At 32.5% G+C, this 10,349-nt stretch overlaps 1 long non-coding RNA gene across 1 annotated transcript; it reads right to left on the reverse strand.

Moving 5' to 3' along the window:
- Positions 1–784: 784 nt before the first annotated feature.
- Positions 785–4,880, reverse strand: LOC113401237 (uncharacterized). The gene is made up of 3 exons (XR_003369124.2): positions 4,729–4,880; positions 910–984; positions 785–836 (listed from the first exon to the last, which is right to left on the reverse strand). It is a non-coding gene; the product is annotated as an uncharacterized LOC113401237 (long non-coding RNA).
- Between the last annotated feature and the right edge of the window lie 5,469 nt (positions 4,881–10,349).

The following is a 10,349-nucleotide window of genomic DNA, read 5'->3' on the forward strand; positions in this document are numbered from 1 at the left end:
GAAAAATATTGTAGGATTATTAATCTTACTGTAAAAACAATGGATAATATTAAAAAAAAAAAAAACATTTATATATATATATGGTATATTTTTTAAATAAATATAACAAATTACAGTATACAATTTACGTCATTTAACCTAAAAATCAAAATCATAATTTCCTTTGTTGGTAATAAGGCGTTTTTCAAGGCCGCCTGGGTAGGTACACCCAGCTCGTCTTAATATTAATTCTACCGAACCAAGCAGCAATACTATACTTGTATTGTTGTGTTCCGATTTGAAGGATATAAAATCTTACTTTATATTTTTTAAAGTCAAATTTTCTATGTGTGGCGGTAACCACTTCAGGAGGTCTCTCCAGTCTGCCTAGCTATTTCATATAAAAAAATACCCATACTTTTTATATAAAGTTATTAACTTCATAAAACTGATATGCATTCAATACATCATTAAATAAAAAAACTCCACATAATTGGATACGATAGAAAGACCGAACTATGGTTAAATTATCCTTAACACATAAAGACTTATATGTTAAGGATAATTTAACTACTATATACAATAGTTAGAATAAATAATTAAAATACGGCAACAGTACAAAACAATATCAAGTCATTTTTTAAACAATGATTTTAAATATTTTATTAGCAATTATAATATTCGATCCCTAGAAGCAATTTGTTAACGCTACATTAGTATCGATCTGTTTTTAATTAAAACAAAACATCAGTCTTAAAAGCTTTATCAAAACTTCAGCAAGAAAAACTCGTTAAAAGTCCTTTGATAATGCCATTGTAACTGTTTTAACTTCCAAAACATCAACGCCGTTCGTCCCGCTGGAAATATAGAAACTAATTAACAATAAATAACTCACTGCTATTGAAATATATTTTAAAATTAACGACTTACTTTTCTCTCCCAATGCCAGAGTCCTAAAATCCTCCAAATGGAACATCGGGCTTGAACTTTAAATAAGTGTTGACCCTAAAGGTGACGTAAATATTTTGCTATAATTTTTTATCGACAAAATAATAACGAAAGTCGAAATACTCGGCTGTTTAATCTTCTCAATGATAAAAACCGCATTAAAATCCGTTATGTAGTTTAAAAGATCTAAGCATACTGAGGGTGGGCAGCGACTTTATTTTATACCATGTAGTGATAAGTAAGTATCGTAAACAGTAAATTGTTTTATTATATATATACAAAATAATTTCTCGGAGGCAAAACGACTTTGTAAATAGCAATACAAGACAGACGTAGCCTTACCGGCTTAATACATAGCAATCTTAATAGTAATCGGTATAAATTCAAAGTGCAGTGTCATCTAATGACAAATAACTGAAAATTGGATAGCTATCTCCACATAAACACATGCATAGTATATGTGGCATTTTTCTATTAATTATAGATTAATCTATATTAAATATAGATGAATTGTGATGAGACGCTAGCAATAAAACCGATGGTATTTAAACATCACCAACTTTAACGACTAGCCACCAACACTGCGGTAAGGCTCACACGTTGATCAGTGCCATTAAAATGTAATTTTACCATACGTAGATAAATTTCTTGTTATTTTTTTTAGCATACACAGACGTATAATTATATATAAACTTTTCTGTATAATTTTCTACGTTATTTATTCACTACGTTATTCAGTATTAAATTTTGTTGTGAATCCTTAATCTATTCTTCTATATTTTAATATTATAAATGCGAAAGTAACTCTGTCTGTCTGTCTGTCTGTCTCGCTTTCACGTCAAAACTACTGGACCGATTTAAATGAAATTTGGCATACAAATAGTCTAAAGCCTGAGAAAGGACATAGGCTACTTTTTATTTGGAAAAAGTGCTGTAAGGGGCTGAAAAGGGGGATGAAAGCTTGTAAGTTGTTAAAAGTATTGTCATTTTTAGGACTAGAAGCATAAAACTTATATTTTACTCTATATACTTATAAACTAACATATCATGACACCCGAATTTTGGAAATTCTACCCCTTCGGGGGTGAAATAAGGGTTCAAAGATTGTATTAAAATCCGTCATTTTTAAGATAGAAACATGAAACTTTATTTTTGGGATACTGATCAAAAATGAGTAGATACATATTTAAGCGTTTCTAGATAATCTGCCTCTAAGGGGGTGAAATAAGGGTTGAAAGTTTTTATGGGAGTCAGTCATTTTTAATTTAAAAATATGAAACTTTATTTTTGAGATACTGATTAAAAATGAGTAAATACGTATTTAAGTGTTTTTTTAAATTCTACCACTAAGGTGGTGAAATAAGGGTTGAAGGTTTTTATGGAAGTCGTCATTTTTTAAGCTAAAAATATGAAACTCTATTTTTGGGATACTGATTAAAAATGATTAAATACGTATTTAAGTGTTTCTAGACATTCTACCTCTAAGGGGTTAATAGAGGTTGACATTTCTAATATAGATTAGTCTGGAAGTCCGTCATTTTTTAAGTTAGAAGCATGAAACTTTATTTTTGGGCTACCGATTAAAATGAGTTGATTCGCATTTAAGCGTTTCTGGATATTCTACCTAAGGGTTGAAATACACACCAATGTGGTATACAAAGAGGTCTTAAATTAAAGTAATATTTTAAGTTAATTGGTAAATATATTCATATTCTACGCGGGCGAAGTCGCGGGTAACAGCTAGTTTCATATATTTATATAAAATTAAGAACTCACAACAAAATTGTAAATAATATATTCAACCAAAAAAACAATATGTCTTTTACGTTAAGAGTGTGCGACGTTTATGTTTTAAATTAGATTACATTTCAAATATTACTATGACGTGATATTAACACATTAACAGAATTAAAAGAACATTAATTTCACTTATAGTTTTGCGAGTTCATCTTATCTGATTTACTCCACCAGCTATAACATTATTCGCACATCTAACGACATATTCGTTGATTACTTAGAACAATTGTACGAAACATTCTGTATCTAACAAATAAATACTCTAATTAAAAATAAAATTAAGGTAAAACGCTAAAGCTAACTTACTTAATAAAACTACCACTGACTGACTGGACACGCACAGACTAATGTGGTCCGGTGGGATGAAAAGTGTGTAATTTCGCACGCGAGTAAGGAATTTCTATTTTTTTTAATAAGTACTTTACTTGCTGGTAAGGCGTTGTGCAAGCCATTTACAAGCGTTTCTGAGTCGGTACCGCCCACTTATCATAATTATATTATACCGCCAAACAGCAACAGTTAGTATTTTTGTGTTCTGGTTGAAGGGTGAATGAGACACTGTAACTAGTTACGTTACTCTACGTACAAGTTGGTGGTAGAGCTTTGTGCAAGCCGGTCTGGGTAGGAACATAACATCTTAGTTCCCAAGGTTGGTGGCGCATTGCCGAAGTAAGGGTGGTTAATATTTCTAACAGCGCCAGTGTCTATGGGTCCATTTGCCGATCCGCCTACCTATTACATAAAAAAGTGTTAGGAATAAATAATATTAGTAAAATGTATTATTTTGTTCTTTGATTACTGTATATCATATTTGACAGTACGGCCAGACGGCTGTGTTGGAGTAAGGTCCCGAAGGACTCTGTAGTAATAATCGGTATATAGTATAATTAGTAACTAATCAAGGCCTCAATAGTGATCATTATATAAGTGTATGCAAAAACACAGATGCATCCTCGATCCTTCACAACCAGGCCAACGGCGATTATCAGATTCCTGGCCTCTACGAGAGTTTGTCGACAGAAAAACCCAATTACTTTAAATAGAGCTTGGACATAGGAAATCAGAATCTGTGACCTTATAGATAGTAATTACACCAACGAGGCAGTCCAAAAAATATAAGACGCATCAACATAACAGAGTACCTAATCTTTCATAACATTAATAAAATGAAACTCGACTACAGAAAAAAACATAAGATTCTAAATTGGCGGAACATCGTTAGTCATATCAGCCATATTGAATCTAATATAAAATATAAAGTCTATGACATGCAAAAGCTAACAACAACTCAATGGTCAAAATATTATAAGTACTTGTGTCTCCTACCAAACGAGAAGAACTAAAAAAATTTTTAACACTAGTTTCTAAAAAAAACCTAAAACAACAAAATATCATATCAACCATAGAAAGCTAACTTATTTTTCAGTACCAACTTTATAGTTCTTTATTTCATAGACACCTTGGTGAGGTTATCGTAGTTTATTTCTCTAAGAAATAAGTGTCTAAAATTGAAAGTAATTATTATTAATTAGTAGTCTAAATATTAATCACCATAAGATATTCGGCCTCTGCTTGGTTTTTTCTTTTAAAATATTTAATTAAATACGCTAATATTATGAACCAACCCGAATAACGAACCAGACTTATACGTGTATTGATAATGTGGTTTGTCATTGTAAATATATGAAGAACCTTTTTTTTAGAAATTTAATATTTGACCACTGTTGAAAACAAATTTTTTTTTTTCTCAAAGAAGTCCCCAAACAGACATCATCCAAGTTTGTATTTAACTAACTTAAAGTAATTAACTAACTTTGATCTACTATTATAAATAATAATACGTATTAAGTGATTAATTTATTGTCTACACGATTTGGTAATTATATATAATGACCAATCATTTATATATAATAGCTATTTAATTACTATGACTGTAACATATACAATAATGAGAGTTAATAAAAAAAACTTTTTTGGGCTAATGTTTTCAAAAAAAGTACTTACCAAACTATTCCAGCATCGACATGTGTGCTAAACAGCATAGCATTATCTAAAGAAGTTGTAAATATGCCAGCTGTGAGCCCGTAGTTAGAAGCGTTTTCACGATCTACTACTTCCTCTAATGTTTCAAATTTCAGAATACTTTGTACCGGTCCAAAGATATATCAAACACTAAAAAAATCTTTATTATTTTTTAAATACTGAAATGAACAGTTTATAAAATGTACATATCACAAAATAGTTTAGTACAAATTACTCCTAATTAAAAAAAAACTTGTTTGTTATTTGACTTGTTTGAATTATGTAACAATATATTTAAAAAATATATTTAAACAATATATTTGAAAATATATGTTAACTTACTAATACATTTTTAACTTAATCTTAAGTATTAACTTAACATGTTTTAATTGCTGTAACATTGTTATCTATAAATTATTGTACTTATGTAAATTCTTACTTACTATTGTTTTATCAACGTATTTTAAATATTGATGTACACATTTTTACAACTCTGGAAACCTTTCCACTTATACTTACTAACTCTATTATTTAAGCAAAATAAACTTAATTCGTCATCTCCTTAAACAATCATGTTTCGGTACAATTAATTTTTGTATTTAAGAGTTAAATAAAACAGTTAAATAACGATTATCTCTGAAGTTTGTAAATATAAACATAACACAAATTTAAACAAGCTTACAAAGAAATGATAATATTAGAATTCCGAATGTATCTGCCGGGCTTCCCGCGCCTGTACGTATTATTTGATTACAGACTTATCACAATATACAGTATTTAAAAATGTGTCAATTTGAAATATGCTATATTAAATAAACATTCGTGTTATAGGATTTAAAAAAATGTTCTTAGCGATATTGTAGATACTGAATCCTCAGGTCACAAGCACTCCCATGAAAAAACTGTTTATCTCATAAATCTTGATGAAATATATGTTGTAAACTTCTTGCTACTTTAAATAAAGTGTACACTTATAAGTAATACCTTTAATCACGCAGCATTAGCGCGATAATATTGTTTTCTAAATCTATTACGTACAAAATTGAAATAATTAAACAATGGCAAAATATATATATATATATATATATAGTTATTATTTTTAGCCACTTAGAATAAGTAAGTAATAAGAAAAGTAATATACCGATCAAAATTCAACGTTTTATTTCATATAAGTGTCTAAAAGCTTTTCCGAATATTGTTTAACTATACATTAAAATAGTTACATTGATTAAATAAACTAATTCCCGTTTACGAAGCTTAACTAAATCTTTATTAAAAATCTTAGACAGAACAAGAAAAATGTTATTAGTTGTGTTGTAATGTGGATTTCTGAACATATAAAACAACTGTGAATTGGATGCGGTAAATTATACCATTTTTGTGGGTAGTTACACTTTCTTCTGAATTATTTATGCTAATTACCTATTAATTAATTTTAAATATTAAATGTCCCACTATGAGTAAAGGCTACAAACAGTTTGTTCCACTTCACTGGGACTTGTTAGATAAACATGTGCCAGATTTATCCGATACGTGCATTTCCTGATGTTTGATCAGAAAACAGCTAATAATATTAATATAATATTATGTATTTCATACGAAAACTCAGTGCTCGGTTATTAACTTGCTTTAAAGATCTTCGTGTTTTATCAACTGGATGGCCCAGTACACTAGACTAGGCTTTTGTTTCTATGAAATAATTAATTCTACTACAACAAATACGTATCTGTAATATTTATCCTAACATTAAAAATAATAACAGTAGAATATAAGATGAAAAATAAACAATCTCAAAAATAAAATTTGAAAAAGAACAATATTTCAGATATTTGACCCCACAGATAAAAATGAAAAAACTACGTATTTTATCAATCACAAATGTAATTTTAATCATCTTCGTTTCCAGGTATTACTTTAAAGCCAAAATATAATACAAGAATAGCTTTATGGTGAATTTATACTCTTGTGGACTAGGAAGACAAAAGCGAACAGTATCGATGTATTTTCATTGGGCATTCGTCATGTCAAGAGCCGAGATGGCCCAGTGGTTAGAACGCGTACATCTTAACCGATGATTTCGGGTTCAACCAGGAAGGCACCACTGAATTTTCATGTGCTTAATATGTGTTTATAATTCATCTCGTGCTCGGCGGTGAAGGAAAACATCGTGAGGAAACCTGCATGTGTCTAATTTCAACGAAATTCTGCCACATGTGTAGTCCACCAACCCGCATTGGAGCATCGTGGTGGAATATGCTCCAAACCTTCTCCTCAAAGGGAGAGGAGGCCTTAGCCCAGCAGTGGGAAATTTACAGGCTGCTAAAGTATTCGTCACGTGATGTGATAACATGTATTTTAAATAATGTTCTATGTTTAATTATAAAACTAAATTCATTAATAAAAGTAGTTACTGGAGTTTGACTAATTACTTTGGACTAGGAAAACTTCAGTTTCATTAAATTGAATTTCGAAGGTCCAATTCGGACTTTCCTAGAATTAGACACAAATTCGTTAGTCAAAGGCAACATACTCTTGTTTTAATCTGTAAGGCTTATCGTGAGATCTGAGAGAGTAGTCAAGCTAACGAGCAACTGAATATCGGTCTTGAACATAACACGTATAATATAAATAATACATTACACGATAAAATATTGTTGAATTATGTATTTTAAGTACACATTGAAAACGACTAAATTATATTTTGCTAATAAATTTTCAAAATGAGTGGAACTTGTGTCACTTTGTATTTTTAAGCCTTTTTGGCTCCGGAAAAGCATCCCGTTAGTACATTACCACATTCACATGCTCTGCTTGGAGAACTCCTCCTTCTCCATGCTGGTAGTACGCATGGACTTGGTTCGTCAGAGTGAAGTCTACGCGTTCCTCTGCAGATCCCACAATGGTGACTTGTTGTTTGTCCCCCAGGGTTCTTTGATTTCCCCCACACTCTTTTGTATATACATGTTATGCAGATGATAGTACAGTGCATAGGGTGTACCATGGAAGCGCAGTAGCCGGGCGAGCGGAAACTGAGGAGAGGTGGAAAGATCTTGTTGTGGAACTCGATAGGACATTAAAACTCTATGTCAAATGAGGTTCTGATAATAATGTCGAGTTTAATGCTAAGAAAAAGCAGGTATGCGCTTTCACAGCGAAAAAGTCAACATTTTCCCTTGTATGGAAAGGAAGGTGGCAATACGCTACTGATACAAAACAAAATTGCCATGGTGGGTATTGTGGGTGGGTGTATGTACGTTCGTTGCGACCTTAATCCAAAGGATTATATCGAGGCTGCGTCACGAAAACACGGAGTCCCGAACAAGGTGTGGCGTTTTTTGACGCCACAACAACTGCTCCTGTTATATAAAACGCAGGAGCGGTCTTGCGTTGAATTCTGCTCTCATCTTTGGAATGGCTCCGCAAAGCACTTAAGAGAGGCCTTGGATCGGTTGCAGCGATGTACGGTCCGCATTATTGCCGACGTAAAAGACCCAAACACTTCAAACCTCTACAATTGCGTCGAAAGATTGCGATAACACACGTGTTCCTCTTATAACCTGGGTTCTTTCAAACGAGCCATGAAGAGGCACCTTGCGGGTCAGCATGACGGTGGCTAGTGCAGTTTATTCTTCCTGACTGTACTGACCGTCCTCGCATTTGGTAGTCCAAATGGACACCAACATTTACCATCAGGTGGAGTGGAGTCAGCCTACTCGATAAATATATAAAAAAAGAAAGAAAAAAAGTAGTACCTGTTGCATTATATAATTATTTTTATGATTTATAACTTTATTATTTTATCTTTAACGAAAAATATTTAGGCGCAGTGGTCCAAGGTTAGTTTGCTTAGTTTTCCTCGCCATATTCAATAAAAAATGATTCAGCTTTAAAAGTTATGGGGGTTAAAGAAGGAATAACACCCGATTATAAATTTATAATTTAATCTTGTTACTAAAAAGTTATCATGAATTTGTCTAACTGCGTAATGTATAAAAAAGAAAACAATAATTATTATAATGATTACAGTAATGCTGCTTTGTACACGATATTACACGTAGTGCTGTCGGGGATTAAAGCATAATTTTTTTTGGAGTTGCTTACACATGACAGCCACATAAAGCTAGCCGTGCTCAAATGAGTGATCCGAGGTATTACATTGAATCACCTGCGCCGCACTCTATTAAAATCGCTTTCGTGGCCTTAAATTTCTAAGAAGGGCTAAACGGCGACTTACAAATTAAACTTATGACCTGCCAGGAGCGCTCAGGGACTTATAACTTAACTAGATAGTTAGTAGAATTAACCTGTTTCATAACTCTCTTAATCGTGTTAAACTCTAAATTAACCCCTGGTACAAATCGTAGAATTTCTATGTTTATTATAGCGGCTTGGTCGTTATATAAGGTCAAAATAACTCATTAGCAACGCCAGAAATTATTAGATAACCAGATGATGATGAGCTCTTGCATCAATGAAACAGTACAGCAGAGGTTTTCACTTAAGAGCACATTTCCTAGTTTCTGTGGATATATATTGTTGTCTAGTAACAAATCTGAATACTTTTGCCCGATTCGCACTTGTATATTTATTGTCAAATGCCTGAAGGATGATGTAACACCACTGGAACTCTTTAAAAAGTTTTAAACCGCATTAGCCCTGCTTCCACGTGGTATTAAATTCTGAGTGACTAATGTCACCACAAAAAAGTACAGTAATACCCATGGTGTGGTCATTTTGTTTTGGCTCTATATACTGCTTCCACCGTTTTGCGGTTTGCCATAGTGCATTAAAACCATATAACAGTCGTTGTTTCTTGAAATATGTCTGCGCTGTCTAAATCGATTAGAATCTTAAATTAATAGAAAAACCTTCATAACTCTTGGACATCCCATGGAAGAATGGTAGTTCCTGCCTCAGTTTCAGAGTTTTCTGGTGAACCTAATGGTATTTTATTTAGAGTATGTTCAAGTCGAATGACATTAAATCGTGATAGACGTTGGTGCATTTAACTTACTCTTTCTCTCTCAGCTTATAAATAATTATCTTCACTCTGACACATTGTTCATAGTTGTTGTTTGCAATCGTTGCCGATATTCGTCTTTTCTTGAGATTTCTGACGATGTTGTATCGTTCATGATTAGCTATTAATAGAATTTCTCGTTCTGAGTTAATTTGAGCTATTGCGTTATCCAACCTTGAGAATTTCCTTCAATAAAGGCTTCAGACTCACATGGTAAAGTATGAGCTAAGTGATCGGCAATCCGATTCACTCTACATTGTTCAGACGTCTCCTGAAACTGAGCATTCGTCGTCAGAACTCTCTAAGAATATCACCGAGATTCTGTGCCAGTTACAGTCTCGGACTCACGTATCAGGGACGTACGGCATTTCGATCAGCAGATAAGAGTGTCTAACGTTGTTGATTATTCTCTAAAGCCAGAGAGGACTCAAATAGTAATTCAAAAACGCAATTGCTATTAATGCTAAGCCAGGATTTCTGTAGTACGTAATTCGGCCTGACGCTTTTGAGATGCAGTAAATCTCGCCTCATAATCTTCATTCTTCTTCTTCAGATTATTGTGATCGAGTTAGTTTCATTATTT

Source organism: Vanessa tameamea, chromosome 7 (genome assembly GCF_037043105.1).
Source record: "Vanessa tameamea isolate UH-Manoa-2023 chromosome 7, ilVanTame1 primary haplotype, whole genome shotgun sequence".
Lineage (NCBI taxonomy): Eukaryota > Metazoa > Arthropoda > Insecta > Lepidoptera > Nymphalidae > Vanessa > Vanessa tameamea.